A 14,939-nucleotide genomic window follows, 5' to 3' on the forward strand; every position below is an offset into this window, starting at 1 on the left:
AGCGCGCACGGAGGCTTTCAGACAGTCGTTCTTCCCGCGAACCATACGCGACTGGAACAGGAAAAGGAGGTAATGACAGTGGCACGTAAAGTGCCCTCCGCCACACACCGTTGGGTGGCTTGCGGAGTATAAATGTAGATGTAGATGTAGATGTAGATGAAGGTGTGTACGTGGTCTGCAAACAGTGCGTGATCCTGCTTGACCGTCATGGTGCCATGCAAGAGCCCCACTGGACCTGTGGATTCCCACACCGATGTTCCCCACAGCATAATGGAGCCGCTGACAGCTTGCTTCCATTCCGCAGTACAGGTGTCAAGGTGCTGTTCTACTGGAAGGTGACGGATTCGCGCCCTTCCATGGGCACGATGAAGAACATAACGGGATTCATTAGACGGTGCAACACTTCGCCACAGTGGCAGCATCCAGTGCTGTTGGTCACCTGCCCGTTCCAGTCGTAGTTGCCGATGTTGTGGTGTTAACATCGGCACACACACGGGTCGTCGGCTGCAAAGGCCCATCGTTGGGAGTGTGCGGTGCACTGTGTGTTCAGACACACTTGCACCCTGCCGAGCATTAAAGTCTGATGTTAGTTCTGCCACAGTTCGCCGGTCATCCTGTTTCAACAGTCTGCTCAGCCTACTTTGGTACCGAGCGCCCCGTGTTTCGAATCCGCGCCAGATGGCATGGAATTCGATGACCACTACAGGTCTCTGCAGCAGTCGCGCCGTAAGCCGTGGCTGCACGTGCTCCTGGCTCCGAGTCTAACGTGAGTGCGAGTGCGCCACGTGTGGAGCACGTGGTCTCAGCTGCGAATAGCAACACACCCTGTCGTGTATTTAGGCGGCTGCCTCTCACTCAGCGAGGACCTTCCCCTCCCTTCCTCTGTCCTCTTCCTGGGCTCCCACTCCCCCCTTCCATCCTGTTTTTTCCCCGCCTACCCTCTCTCTGCCTCACTTCTCTCCCCCGAGTCCTTTTGCGTTTCCCTCCTCTGCCTTTCCCCATTCCCTCCTGCGTCTGCCCTGCCCCTCCCCCTTACGAGTCCTCTCCCTCCGTCGGTCCCCCCCTTTCATTTTTCCTCTCCTCCCCCCTTGTTTTCCCCATCTGTCCAGCCCCTCCCCCCTCTCTCCCCATCTGCCCTTGGCTGTGGTGTGTCATCTCCATGCCTACACTTTAGTGCAGTCTTTCCAGTGATTGTTACGTGTGTAAGTAGGCTGTTTAGGTTCTTATATTGGTAACGCCACCGCCACGTAGCGCTCTGTATGAAAATCACTGACTGTGCTGTGTGCAGTCTGTAGCTGGTTGGCATTGTTGGAATTCGCTATTGTAGTGTTGGGCAGTTGGATGTGAACAGCGCGTAGCGTTGCGCAGTTGGAGGTGAGCCGCCAGCAGTGACGGATGTGGGGAGAGAGATAGCGGAGTTTTGAGAGCAGATGATCTGGACGTGTGTCATCAGAGACAGTTAATTTGTAATACTGGATGTCAAGAACTGCTATATATTATCACTTTTGAACACTATTAAAGTAAATACATTGTTTGTTCTTTGTCAAAATCTTTCATTTGCTAACTATCCCTATCAGTAGTTAGTGCCTTCAGTAGTTTGAATCTTTTATTTAGCTGGCAGTAGCGGCGCTCGCTGTATTGCAGTAGTTCGAGTAACGAAGATTTTTGTGAGGAAAGTGATTAATGAAAGGTATAGGTTATTGTTAGTCAGAGCCATTCTTTTGTAGGGATTTTTGAAAGGCAGATTGCGTTGCGCTAAAAATGTTGTGTGTCAGTTTAGTGTTGATCAGAATAAGTAAAGAGCGAAATGTCTGAGTACATTCAAATAACGTAAGGGGTTAACCAGCATAGTAATTCATTAATTTTTCTAAGGGGACGTTTCACGTGTTGTGCCCCTTTTCCAAAACTGTTGCGAACGGACATCATACTGTTGCTGGGTGTGATTTTTATATCTCTTGCGAACAGAAACCAGACTGTCGCCGTGTGTTTCAATTGTCTGTCTACTATTTTACCTTTCTTCCTGTGTATTTGATTAGCATCGCCCACCCTTTGTTTTATGTTTTAACTTTCCACAAATTTCCGCTGTTTTACAATTTACGTCGCCGTTTTATCGCCTGCTTTTATTGTTTTTTTTTATCTTCTTATGTTTTAAAAATTCTGTAGGCTGAATTCTGTAGGCCCCCTTCGGTGGCAATCGAAATTCAATAGAGAAAAAAAAGGTAGTCTGGTATTTGCCTTGAGTCAGTAAATATCTCGCTTACAGACATCGTGTTTATGTTGCATGTGCTTACTTCCCATTTACGAGTGGACGTTGTTTTGATTTCGTGAGATTATCTCTTATGACCTCGTTGCTTAATACTTTGTTGTTGATCTCGGTGTCTGGCTCGGTTGTCTGTCGTCGTGCTCGCCCTTCCATTCCCGTTCGTCCGTCTGGTTTGCTCGCGGGCCGCTCCCATTCAGTCCTCCCACCTTTTCGTCAGCAGCAACCCTACGACCATTCCTGTCGCGGTTACAACACCTACGAACCTATGATGTCCGACATCTGTAACGAGGGGTGGCCGCCCAAAGCCACGAAGTCTGGACGTCTGTAATTCTGTCAGAGACAGCGAAGGACGTGGAAGAGCAATTGAACGGAGTGGTCAGTGTGTTTAAAGGATGACACGAGATGGACATCAACAAAAGCAAAACGAGGATAATGGAATGTAGTCGAATTAAGTCGGGCGATGCTGAGGGAATTAGACAACCAAATGTGACACTTAAAGTAGGAGATGAGTTTTGGTATTTCGGCAGCAAAATAACTTATGATGATGGCCGAAGTAGATATAAAATGTAGTCTGGCAATAGCAAGAAAAAAGTTTCTGAAGAAGAGAAATTGGAAATTACCACATATCGATTTAAGTGGTAGCCAGTGTTTTCTGAAAGTATTTGTGTGGTGTGTAGCCATGTGTGGAAGTGTAACATGGGCGATAAACTGTTTAGGCAAGAAGAGAATAGAAACTTTTGAAATGTGGTGCTACAGAAGAATGCTTATGATTAGACGGGTAGAACACATAACAAATGAGGAGGTACTGAATAGAATTGGGGAGAAAAAATCTGTGCCACAACCTGAATAGAGGAAGGGATCGGTGGACAGGACACAGTCTAAGACATAAAGGGATCACCAGTTTTGTAATGCAGGGAAGTGTGGGTGGTAAAAGTCGTAGAGGAGACCAAGAGTGAATACAGTAAGCAGGTGAATACTGCTTCGTTAACACATTTCTCATACTCTTTGAGAGTTGCTTTCCATCAGAACGTTCTAAACGGGGTACTAGCAGTAAAAGGCAGCCTGGGTGGCTGACTAGTGTCATAAGGATATCATGTAGAAGAAAGGAGAATTATATCAAAATGTAAGAAGTAGTCACAATCAAGCTACAGTAGCCCATTAGAAACAGTATTGTAAGGTGCTTAAAAATGTTACAGGGTGTTTCAAAAATGACCGGTATATTTGAAACGGCAATAAAAACTAAACGAGCAGCGATAGAAATACACCGTTTGTTGCAATATGCTTGGGCCAACAGTACATTTTCAGGCAGACAAACTTTCGAAATTACAGTAGTTACAATTTTCAACAACAGATGGCGCTGCGCTCTGGGAAACTCTATAGTACGATATTTTCCACATATCCACCATGCGTAGCAATAATATGGCGTAGTCTCTGAATGAAATTACCCGAAACCTTTGACAACGTGTCTGGCGGAATGGCTTCACATGCAGATGAGATGTACTGCTTCAGCTGTTCAATTGTTTCTGGATTCTGGCGGTACACCTGGTCTTTCAAGTGTCCCCACAGAAAGAAGTCACAGGGGTTCATGTCTGGTGAATAGGGAGGCCAATCCACGCCGCCTGCTGTATGTTTCGGATAGCCCAAAGCAATCACACGATCATCGAAATATTCATTCAGGAAATTAAAGACGTCGGCCGTGCGGTGTGGCCGGGCACCATCTTGCATAAACCACGAGGTGTTCGCAGTGTCGTCTAAGGCAGTTTGTACCGCCACAAATTCACGAAGAATGTCCACATAGCGTGATGCAGTAATCGTTTCGGATCTGAAAAATGGGCCAATGATTCCTTTGGAAGACATGGCGGCCCAGACCAGTACTTTTTGAGGATGCAGGGACGATGGGACTGCAACATGGGGCTTTTCGGTTCCCCATATGCGCCAGTTCTGTTTATTGACGAAGCCGTCCAGGTAAAAATAAGCTTCGTCAGTAAACCAAATGCTGCCCACATGCATATCGCCGTCATCAATCCTGTGCACTATATCGTTAGCGAATGTCTCTCGTGCAGCAATGGTAGCGGCGCTGAGGGGTTGCCGCGTTTGAATTTTGTACGGATAGAGGTGTAAACTCTGGCGCATGAGACGATACGTGGACGTTGGCGTCATTTGGACCGCAGCTGCAACACGGCGAACGGAAACCCGAGGCCGCTGTCGGATCACCTGCTGCACTAGCTGCGCGTTGCCCTCTGTGGTTGCCGTACGCGGTCGCCCTACCTTTCCAGCACGTTCATCCGTCACGTTCCCAGTCCGTTGAAATTTTTCAAACAGATCCTTTATTGTATCGCTTTTCGGTCTTTTGGTTACATTAAACCTCCGTTGAAAACTTCGTCTTGTTGCAACAACACTGTGTTCTAGGCGGTGGAATTCCAACACCAGAAAAATCCTCTGTTCTAAGGAATAAACCATGTTGTCTACAGCACACTTGCACGTTGTGAACAGCACACGCTTACAGCAGAAAGACGACGTACAGAATGGCGCACCCACAGACTGCGTTGTCTTCTATATCTTTCACATCACTTGCAGCGCCATCTGTTGTTGAAAATTGTAACTACTGTAATTTCGAAAGTTTGTCCGTCTGAAAATGTACTGTTGTCCCAAGCATATTGCAACAAACGGTGTATTTCTATTGCTGCTCGTTTAGTTTTTATTGCCGTTTCAAATATACCGGTCATTTTTGAAACACCCTGTATGAGGGAGGCCAAGAGCATGTGGTACGCAAACAGAGTAGCTAATTCACAGGATTAAATTAAAACGATATGGTCATATGTGAAGGACGTGTGTGGGCATCAGAACATAGTTTGCGATAAAAAGTCAGTTCGTCGTAAAAATGTTTCTGTTACTGATAAGTCAGATATATGTACAGTATTTAACAACCATTTTCTGAGCACTGCTCCTGAATTAAATAAAAACTTAGTTTCTACTGGGAACTGTCTTGGAAAATGCCTTTCCGAGATTGATGTCTGAAATAGTCGTCTGTGATACTGACAAACGGGAGGTTGAGTCAATAATTAAATCACTGAAGACTAAGGACTCTCATGGATATGATGGACTGTCTAGCAGAGCATTAAAGTACTGTGCTGCACGTGTTAGCCCTGTACTCAGTCATATATGTAATTTTTCCTTTAGCAATGGTCAGTTTCTTGAACGATTAAAGTACTCAGTAGTAAAGCCGCCTTGTAAAAAGGGCGGAAGGGATAATGTAGACAATTTTAGACCTATTTCTATGCTTTCAGTGCTGCTGAAGTTATGAAAAGGCTGTGTATGTAAGGATAATTGATCATTTTATATCACATAATTTGGTATCATACACTCCTGGAAATGGAAAAAAGAACACATTGACACCGGTGTGTCAGACCCACCATACTTGCTCCGGACACTGCGAGAGGGCTGTACAAGCAATGATCACACGCACGGCACAGCGGACACACCAGGAACCGCGGTGTTGGCCGTCGAATGGCGCTAGCTGCGCAGCATTTGTGCACCGCCGCCGTCAGTGTCAGCCAGTTTGCCGTGGCATACGGAGCTCCATCGCAGTCTTTAACACTGGTAGCATGCCGCGACAGCGTGGACGTGAACCGTATGTGCAGTTGACGGACTATGAGTGAGGGCGTATAGTGGGCATGCGGGAGGCCGGGTGGACGTACCGCCGAATTGCTCAACACGTGGGGCGTGAGGTCTCCACAGTACATCGATGTTGTCGCCAGTGGTCGGCGGAAGGTGCACGTGCCCGTCGACCTGGGACCGGACCGCAGCGACGCACGGATGCACGCCAAGACCGTAGGATCCTACGCAGTGCCGTAGGGGACCGCACCGCCACTTCCCAGCAAATTAGGGACACTGTTGCTCCTGGGGTATCGGCGAGGACCATTCGCAACCGTCTCCATGAAGCTGGGCTACGGTCCCGCACACCGTTAGGCCGTCTTCCGCTCACGCCCCAACATCGTGCAGCCCGCCTCCAGTGGTGTCGCGACAGGCGTGAATGGAGGGACGAATGGAGACGTGTCGTCTTCAGCGATGAGAGTCGCTTCTGCCTTGGTGCCAATGATGGTCGTATGCGTGTTTGGCGCCGTGCAGGTGAGTGCCACAATCAGGACTGCATACGACCGAGGCACACAGGGGCAACACCCGGCATCATGGTGTGGGGAGCGATCTCCTACACTGGCCGTACACCACTGGTGATCGTCGAGGGGACACTGAATAGTGCACGGTACATCCAAACCGTCATCGAACCCATCGTTCTACCATTCCTAGACCGGCAAGGGAACTTGCAGTTCCAACAGGACAATGCATGTCCGCATGTATCCCGTGCCACCCAACGTGCTCTAGAAGGTGTAAGTCAACTACCCTGGCCAGCAAGATCTCCGGATCTGTCCCCCATTGATCATGTTTGGGACTGGATGAAGCGTCGTCTCACGTGGTCTGCACGTCCAGCACGAACGCTGGTCCAACTGAGGCGCCAGGTGGAAATGGCATGGCAAGCCGTTCCACAGGACTACATCCAGCATCTCTACGATCGTCTCCATGGGAGAATAGCAGCCTGCATTGCTGCGAAAGGTGGATATACACTGTACTAGTGCCGACATTGTGCATGCTCTGTTGCCTGTGTCTACGTGCCTGTGGTTCTGTCAGTGTGATGTATCTGACCCCAGGAATGTGTCAATAAAGTTTCCCCTTCCTGGGACAATGAATTCACGGTGTTCTTATTTCAATTTCCAGGAGTGTATGTACAGTTCGGCTTCAGAAGTCGTGTAACAACTGAAAATCGTATTCGTTCTTTCTTCTGTGAGGTACTGCATGGATTAAACAAAAGGTTTCGAGCGCTAGACATATTTTTTGATTTAACTAAGGCGTTTGTGTTGATCACAAGATATTGCTCCAGAAGTTGGACTAGTACAGAATATGAAGAGTAGCTCACAATTGGTTCACCTTTTACTTTAACAACATACAGCAAAAGATTATTATTCACAGTGTTGAGAATGGCTGTGATGTGGAGATTGAGTGGGGTACAGTCAAATGAGGGGAACCCCAGGGGTCAGTGTTGGGGTCACTCCTGTTCCCTATTTATGTAAATGATATTTAGTCCAGTATTACGGGTAATTCTAAAATATTTCTGTTTGCTGATAACAATAGCTTGGTAGTAAAGGATGTTATATGCAATATTGGCTCTGTTCAAATAGTGCAGTTCATGACATACGTCCATGACTTGTAGGAAATAAACTAATGCTAAATCACAGTAAAACCACTTTTTACCGTTTCTAACACACAATTCAACAAAACCCGACGTTTTAATTTCACAGCATGGGCATATGATTAGTGAAACTGAAATTTATAGGTGTTCAGACAGATAGTAAACTGTCGTGGAAAGCCCACATTCAGGATCTTGTTCAGAGACTTTATACTGCCATTTTTACTAACCGAACGGTATCTGAAGTGAGTTATAGTTCGACACGAAAATTAGTGCTTGTTTTCATTCGCTTATGTCGTACGGTGTTATATTTTGGGATAACTCTCCCCATTCAAAAAGGATATTTTTGGCTCAGTTCGCGAACCCCTTGTGCACCCCTGTTCACGCGTCTGGGTATTCTGACATTGCCCTCTCAATATATATATATATATATATATCCTTTACTGTCGTTGCTTGTAAACAATATCAGCTTATTCCCAAGAATTAGCAGCTTTCACTCAGTTAATACTAGGCAGAAATCCAATCTGCATTTGGATCACACTTCCTTGACTCTTGTACAGAAATGTATGCAGTGTACTGCTGCATCCACTTTCAGTAAGCTACGAGAAGACTTCAAATATCTTAGCAGTAATCCACGCGCTTTCAAATCGAAACCAAAGAGTTTCCTCATGGGTCACTCCTTCTGTTCTGTCGAGGAGTTCCTTGACAAATTAAGCTGATTCTTACTTTATATTGTTGATTGTGTTTACTTAAACTTATGGCTTTACTTGTTTGTGCTCATAAACATTTTATTTTTATCTCTTATTACTTCTACGTTGTAATTTCATGTACTGACACTTTCCACGACCTTGGACATTTGCTCCTTAATTTGGTCCTGTGGACCTAGACGTGAAAGTAAATAAATAAACTAAATTAAAAGATTAAGAAGAATGTAGGCTGCATTAGTTCCTCGGAGACGAAGAGCTTTCACAAGAGAGCTGCATCAAACCAGTCTTCGTACTCCAGACAACGACGACAACGACAACAACAACAAAAACAACAACAACAAGATGGCTCATCACTCCAAACCACTAGTTTCCAGTGGTTCACAGCGGCGCACCTCTTTACACAGTCTCAGTCATCGCTTAACGTTGACTACTGCAGCCTCAAGTCGGAATGCCGTCTCTGGAAGACGTTAAAAAGAGTAATTTCCCGTGTGCGCTAGCTCATCACATAGCGGAATGTCGTGTTCAGGGAACATTTTCAGTTTTTGTTTGTAAATTTTCGTAACTCGCATTGTTTGACTATTACGGTAGTGTTTCTTCTTTATCTCGGAAGTGCTTGTACTCTGGAAAGGGAGACATCACTTCTTCTTAAATACGGAATGTAACCTTCGTTTGAGGAATTAATTTGCATGAACGTTTTGTCGAAGAGATAACTTTGTAAACTTGCGGCTTAATATTGTATTCATGGCTGTAATTTAATGCAAGTGCAGTATGTATTTTTCAGAATAAAAGTCAGGCGTCATTTGAAATGTATTTTTGGCGTCATTTACGGGATTCAACAAATTAGTCATCATCAGAAGCCTACAAAATCAGGGCATTACATACCTTTGGACTTTTGTCTTCACATTTATGTGAAGTATATTACAGAAACTCACTTTGTAGTGGTTTAGCAGATGTCAGTGTCTCCTTCATAGAACCATAACGCCATGATATTCCCAGAAATGTACATACTGTACGTGATTATTGTGAACACAGATCAGTCGGCCGCTGTGGCCGAACGGTTCTAGGCGCTTCAGTCTGGAACCACGCAACCTCTACGGTCACAGGTTCCAATCCTGCCTCGGGCATGGATGTGTGTGATGTCCTTAGGTTTAAGTAGTTCTAAGTTCTAGGGGACTGATGACCTCAGATGTTAAGTCCCATAGTGCTCAGAGCCATTTGAACCATTTTTTGTAAACACAGATCAACAATTAAAAAGATGTTGACATCTGCAAAAAACATACTAAGTAAGTTTCCGTAATCTACTTCCTATAGTTCACATAAAGGTATAGCCAGGGTCTAAAGATTTGATAAGTACCTAATTCTGAAGCTGAGAAATAAATTTGTTGAAACTGGTAAAGCACAATAATTATACGTTTGCAACTGACGACTGAAATTTATTCTTAAAACTACTGCTTATTTCCAAACTGTATCCCTTTGCTAATAACAATACCCAGTAATGTAGGTATGTTTGTTGACACTTTCCAGTTTGGTTAAAGAATGCAAAAGTGAAGTTCAATCAGTTTACAAATTAGTCTACATTCTACCACCACATTCCACTTGTTATCCAGAATTTTTAAAGGAAAGTGATCCAGACTCACACTGCAGTTCGCGAGATGCGACTGTTAACTTCAGCTGCCGCAAGGTCTTCCACAGCATAAGGCAAGATTGATTAAAAAATAGTGTAAGACGTGTATATTTATATTGTCAAACCACAATTTATGAGAGATGTTTATATTTTATTAATAGGATTAAGTAGGAATAATTAATATTTGTCATTTTGGAAATAATTGTGGTACCAGGCAATGTCTGCACCAAAGTATTGTTGGCAAGAGAGACCGCACATTGATATAATTTTAAAAAGGGCGGAAGAGACCGCGTATGGATACATTTTAAGAAAAGAGCGGGAAAGACCGCGCATTGATACATTTTGTAATGGTAGCAGGGATTGTCTGCACCAGGAAGCATTGCTGGCGGAAGAGACCGCACTTTAGTGTTCGTAGGAAGTCAGTAGTAATCGAGATGTGAAGCGAGTCGGTAGCAGGTCTGAAGCGAGAGGTTGAGAGGAGCGGTGAGCCTGCCAGCCACCAGCTATGATTTACAAGAGACTATAAACGGATGTACAGAGACATCAGCCAACTATTATCATCAGAGGAACTAATATTATTGAATTACTTTTTGAGAAACTCAAGACTACTGAAGGTATGTTTGCGCAATGCTAGTTGTAAGATTATTGTAAAAGGTAAGTCCCATTTGAACGTTTGTAAAATCATTTCATTACCAACAGTAAATATTTGAATAATCGTTTTCAGAATATAATATTTTTGCCAGCAATATTGCATTACTGATTATAATCCATGCCAAAAACCATCAACGTAAAACTTTGCAAAATTTTATTGTTGTCAAGAAAAAGTTTAACTATGAATTACGTAACTTCAGTCAAATTAATTAAAGAATAACGTGAGCTTTGCCATTAAAGAATAACGTCAGCTTTGGTAATAAATACAGCCACTTATTATGAAAGCCCACCAGCAGCTAATTGAGTATAGTAAAACAGAGTAAGTATATTCATGTCGCAGTTCGATGTAGCAGTCAGATGGCGATCCAGTAACAGTAAAAAAGGTAAGGAACAGTTTTGGGTTATTGCAGATAACGACTGAGGGCCACGACGACGACACATTCTATGTTTTGTGGAAATAATCAGAAAATCACTTTTAATAAGCAGCAATTAAATTTGTGTGCGGAGATTGCACTTATTATTATTGAGAAAGAGAATTAATTTCAAAGCGAAGATTTCATTTTTTATCATTAAGCAAGAGATAGAGATCCTAAGGGAAGGTTTCATAGGTTATTATAGAAGGGAAGGTTGCGTAACAAAGATGTAGAGGAGACGGGAAGGTTTCAATAGCAAGCAGCGCGATTTATTACAGGTAGACAGTTTCAAGACAAATCATTTTGTCCGTTCGTGCACAGGTAAGCTAAAGTCATTATTAGATGGAGAAGTTAACATTGTTTATAGACTTAGGGTGGAGTGATTACCCTTTCACATTATATCGCAACCCGGTGAGAACGGTGAAAAAACTCAAAAATGCAATACTTGAGAAAACTCGACATAAAGAATTACTTCTATATAACTTATATTAAAACAGTGTAAGCTTCTTTTCAATTTAAAGTAAGTATTGTGTGCAGTAAATTCCAGTATAGGTTTCGTGCACGTTGGGACACTTCCGACGTATGCTTCGGGAGAAAAACTAAATTTGCCGTTTACCGACTTACGTCATTTTTCTTGCTAGGGGATATTCACTTCCTAATGTTGTTTAGTTCACTCACTTTCTAATTGTTTTTCATTGGAATTGTAAGCACCAAGATGACCTGTAAAGTTTATAGAGAAACATAGTTTTGACGTGTGTTGGGTCAGATGCGTATTGTTCATAAGATCTGCATACCGCGTACGTGAAAATGGACGTAGGTACTTTAAATGCGGGAGATTCATGTGCAGTACAAGTAATAGCTGCATACAGGCACGGGGGAGCATAAAGATGGATTATGTACGCAGTCATATTAACGTATGAAGGTTTCATTATGATGCAAAAGTACTCGTAAAAACTTTGTTTCGAAATGTAATATTTCTGGCTTTACAGCCACATTATTTAGCTGAAAGACCCGCTTCTTATGCAGTTGAGACAGCAGCAGTGGGAAGATGACGTAACGTGGTGTGAGGTAGCGATGACAGATGGTTTTTTCGGCACGTGTATCGTGAGAAAGACCGTCTCAATTGTGTTCGGAAGTATCACACCAAACTGTTATTAATACTAGAAAAATTAAACAGTGACTTTACTGGGATTTCATATAGAAGCATTTCTCAATAGCAGGCTATCATTGTATTATTTCAACAGTGTAAATTACAAGCAGCATAATAAACAATTGCTAAACGAAAAGACAGACGAAGCACTTCGGAGATCTTCGGAGCGCGTTTAAATTGGATAGCAGGCGAAGTTGTCCGTCTGTAAGATCAGAGCTGATTCGGCAGTCTCTGAGGACAGACGTGTTGTCTGCCGCGATGGCTATTACTTAAGACTTAATTAGCAATCTGTGGCTTTTTGGACATGTAACTGGGATCTAGTTAGATAGTAATTACGCAAACCTGCAGTTCATTATTTTGTTTGTTCTCTGTGAAAGTGTGAAAAACGTAAATTATTTGTGGTTAATAAAGCGGACTATAATCGTGCATTTTTTAGAATTCTGCTGATAAAAAGAGAGTGGCATCCCATTTAAGGGGGGTAGGACGTCAAACGGGCCGACTTGGAGCAGGAGAAGCATCTCAGGACATTTTAATTTCCAGAGTCTATACTTTTACAAATAAATACATCAAACTTTGTCAGCATGACCAGGAAGGATTTAGGATTCGCACCGATTGCAGTGGAAGTTCGAGAACATAACAAAATAAAATTTTTTACGTGTGAAATTTCATCTTTTTTTCACTTACTAATGGCTGCATTTGTTGCTATAGGTACACTTTTCTTCATAAGTTAGAGAGATTCTTCGATTAATTTTGCACAGCATACATACCATACTCACAGGTGTATGATACTCTAGAATTTATTTAATTTATGAAGAATTGAATGAACTGTTATATTTTAAATTTCATGTTTAGAAAAAAAACACAAATTTTATAGTTAATTACCTCAATTTTTACCACAGTTTTTAATAGATTTGGAAAATTCTATAGTTTCATACACCTTTAAGTATGGTTTGTATGCTGTGCAAAATTCATCGAAGAATCTCTCTTAGTTATGAAGAAAAGTGTACCTGCAGCAACAAATGCTGCCATTACTAAGTGAAAAAAATGAAGAAATTACACGTGTAAAAAACATTATTTCTTATGTTTTCGAACTTCCACTGCTAAGAGTGTGAATTCTGAATCCTTCCTCGTCACGCTGACAAAGTTTTATGAATTTATTTGTAAAAGTATAGACAGTGTAAATTAAAATGTCCTTTGGTGCCTCTCATGCTCCAAGTCGGCCCTTTGACGTCCTACCCCCCTACCCTGTACTTTGTCAGCATAACCAGGAAGAATTAAAGATTCACACTGATAGGAGTGGAAGTTCGAAAACATAACAAAACAATTTTTTTTAATGTGAAATTTCATCATTTTTTCACTTACTGTTGGCTGCATTTGTTTTCTTCATACGTAAGAGAGATTCTTCGATGAATTTTGCACAGCATACAAACCATACGTACAGGTGTATGAAACTCTAGAATTTTCTAAATTTATTAAAAACTGTGGTAAGAATTGAGATATTAAAGTATAGAATTTGAGTTTTTTCTAAACATGAAGTTTCAAATGTGCCGATTCATTTTTTCATAATCGTGTTGTTGCGGCACTTTTGTGTGTTAACTGGGGCCCTATACGATATTAGTAGGTTTACTTGTTTCTTTGGCTCTTCGGTGCATGTACACTGCTGGCCACCGTAAATGCAACACCAAGAAAGACAAGAGGTAGCGCAACAAAATTTATTTTGTAGATAACATGTTGATCAAGTATCAAATGATTACGTTTACAGACGTCTGTGACATGTGGTTCCTGCCAGAATCAGTAGCCAGAGTAGCCGCCATTGTTGGAGATCACCGCTGCCACACGTCTCGGCATTGAGTCAAAGAGACGTTGGATGTGTTCCTGGGGTACAGCAGCCCAAGCAGCTTCCACACGTTGCCAAAGATCATCTGGTGTGGCAGCTGGGGATGTAATCTGGGTCACTCGTTGAGCAACCATGGACCACATGTTTTCTATCGGCGAAAGATCCGGAGAGTGAGCCGGCCAGGGAAGCAGTTCAATCTGGTTGTTGACGAAGAACCTTTGGACAACGCGTGCCACGTGAGGTCGCGCATTATCCTGTTGAAATATGGATGTGGCCGAGCCCTGAAGGTAAAGAAGGACAACTGGCTCCAGCACCTCGGATATGTAACGCCGGCTATTTAAAGTACCGGCAATGCGTACTAGAGGCGTGCGAGAGTAATATCCAATACCGCCCCATACCGTAATATCCGGTGCAAGACCAGTGTGGCGGTGCATAATGCAGCTGTCCAGCATCCTCTCTCCACGGTGTCTCCACACTCGAATCCGACCATCGTGGTGCTGCAGACAGAAGCGTGCCTCGTCAGTAAAGACAACGTCATTCCATTCTGCCGTCCACATCCGTCTGTCATCACACCATTGGCGACGGAGACGTCTGTGGTTCTGCGTCAATGGTAGACGAAGCAATGGACGTCTTGCGGACAGACCACTCTGCTGTAAACAGCGTCGAATGGTACGCGCAGACACTGGATGATGTGTTACAGACGCAATGTGCTGTGCTGTGGTTCGGGATGTCACTGAGCGATCCGTCACTGCCATGCGCACAATTTGCCTATCAGCACGTGCAGTGGTGCACCGAGGTAAATGCGATCGACCACGTCGGTCCGTCGTACCCTCCTGCATCCAACGGTCACATATCCGCATTACAGTTGTTTGGTTTCGTCCAACACGACTAGCGATTTCTCTGTATGATAATCCACAATCTCGGTAAGCCACTATCCTTCCTCTGTCGAACTCGGATACTTGATCAAACGATGTTCGCTGTTGTCTACGAGGCATAACTGATCGTCTTGTGAAACAACCACAAGGTAAACACACGTGCCGTACGTACACTCGTCG

The sequence above is a fragment of the Schistocerca nitens genome, chromosome 12, assembly GCF_023898315.1.
Source record: "Schistocerca nitens isolate TAMUIC-IGC-003100 chromosome 12, iqSchNite1.1, whole genome shotgun sequence".
NCBI lineage: Eukaryota > Metazoa > Arthropoda > Insecta > Orthoptera > Acrididae > Schistocerca > Schistocerca nitens.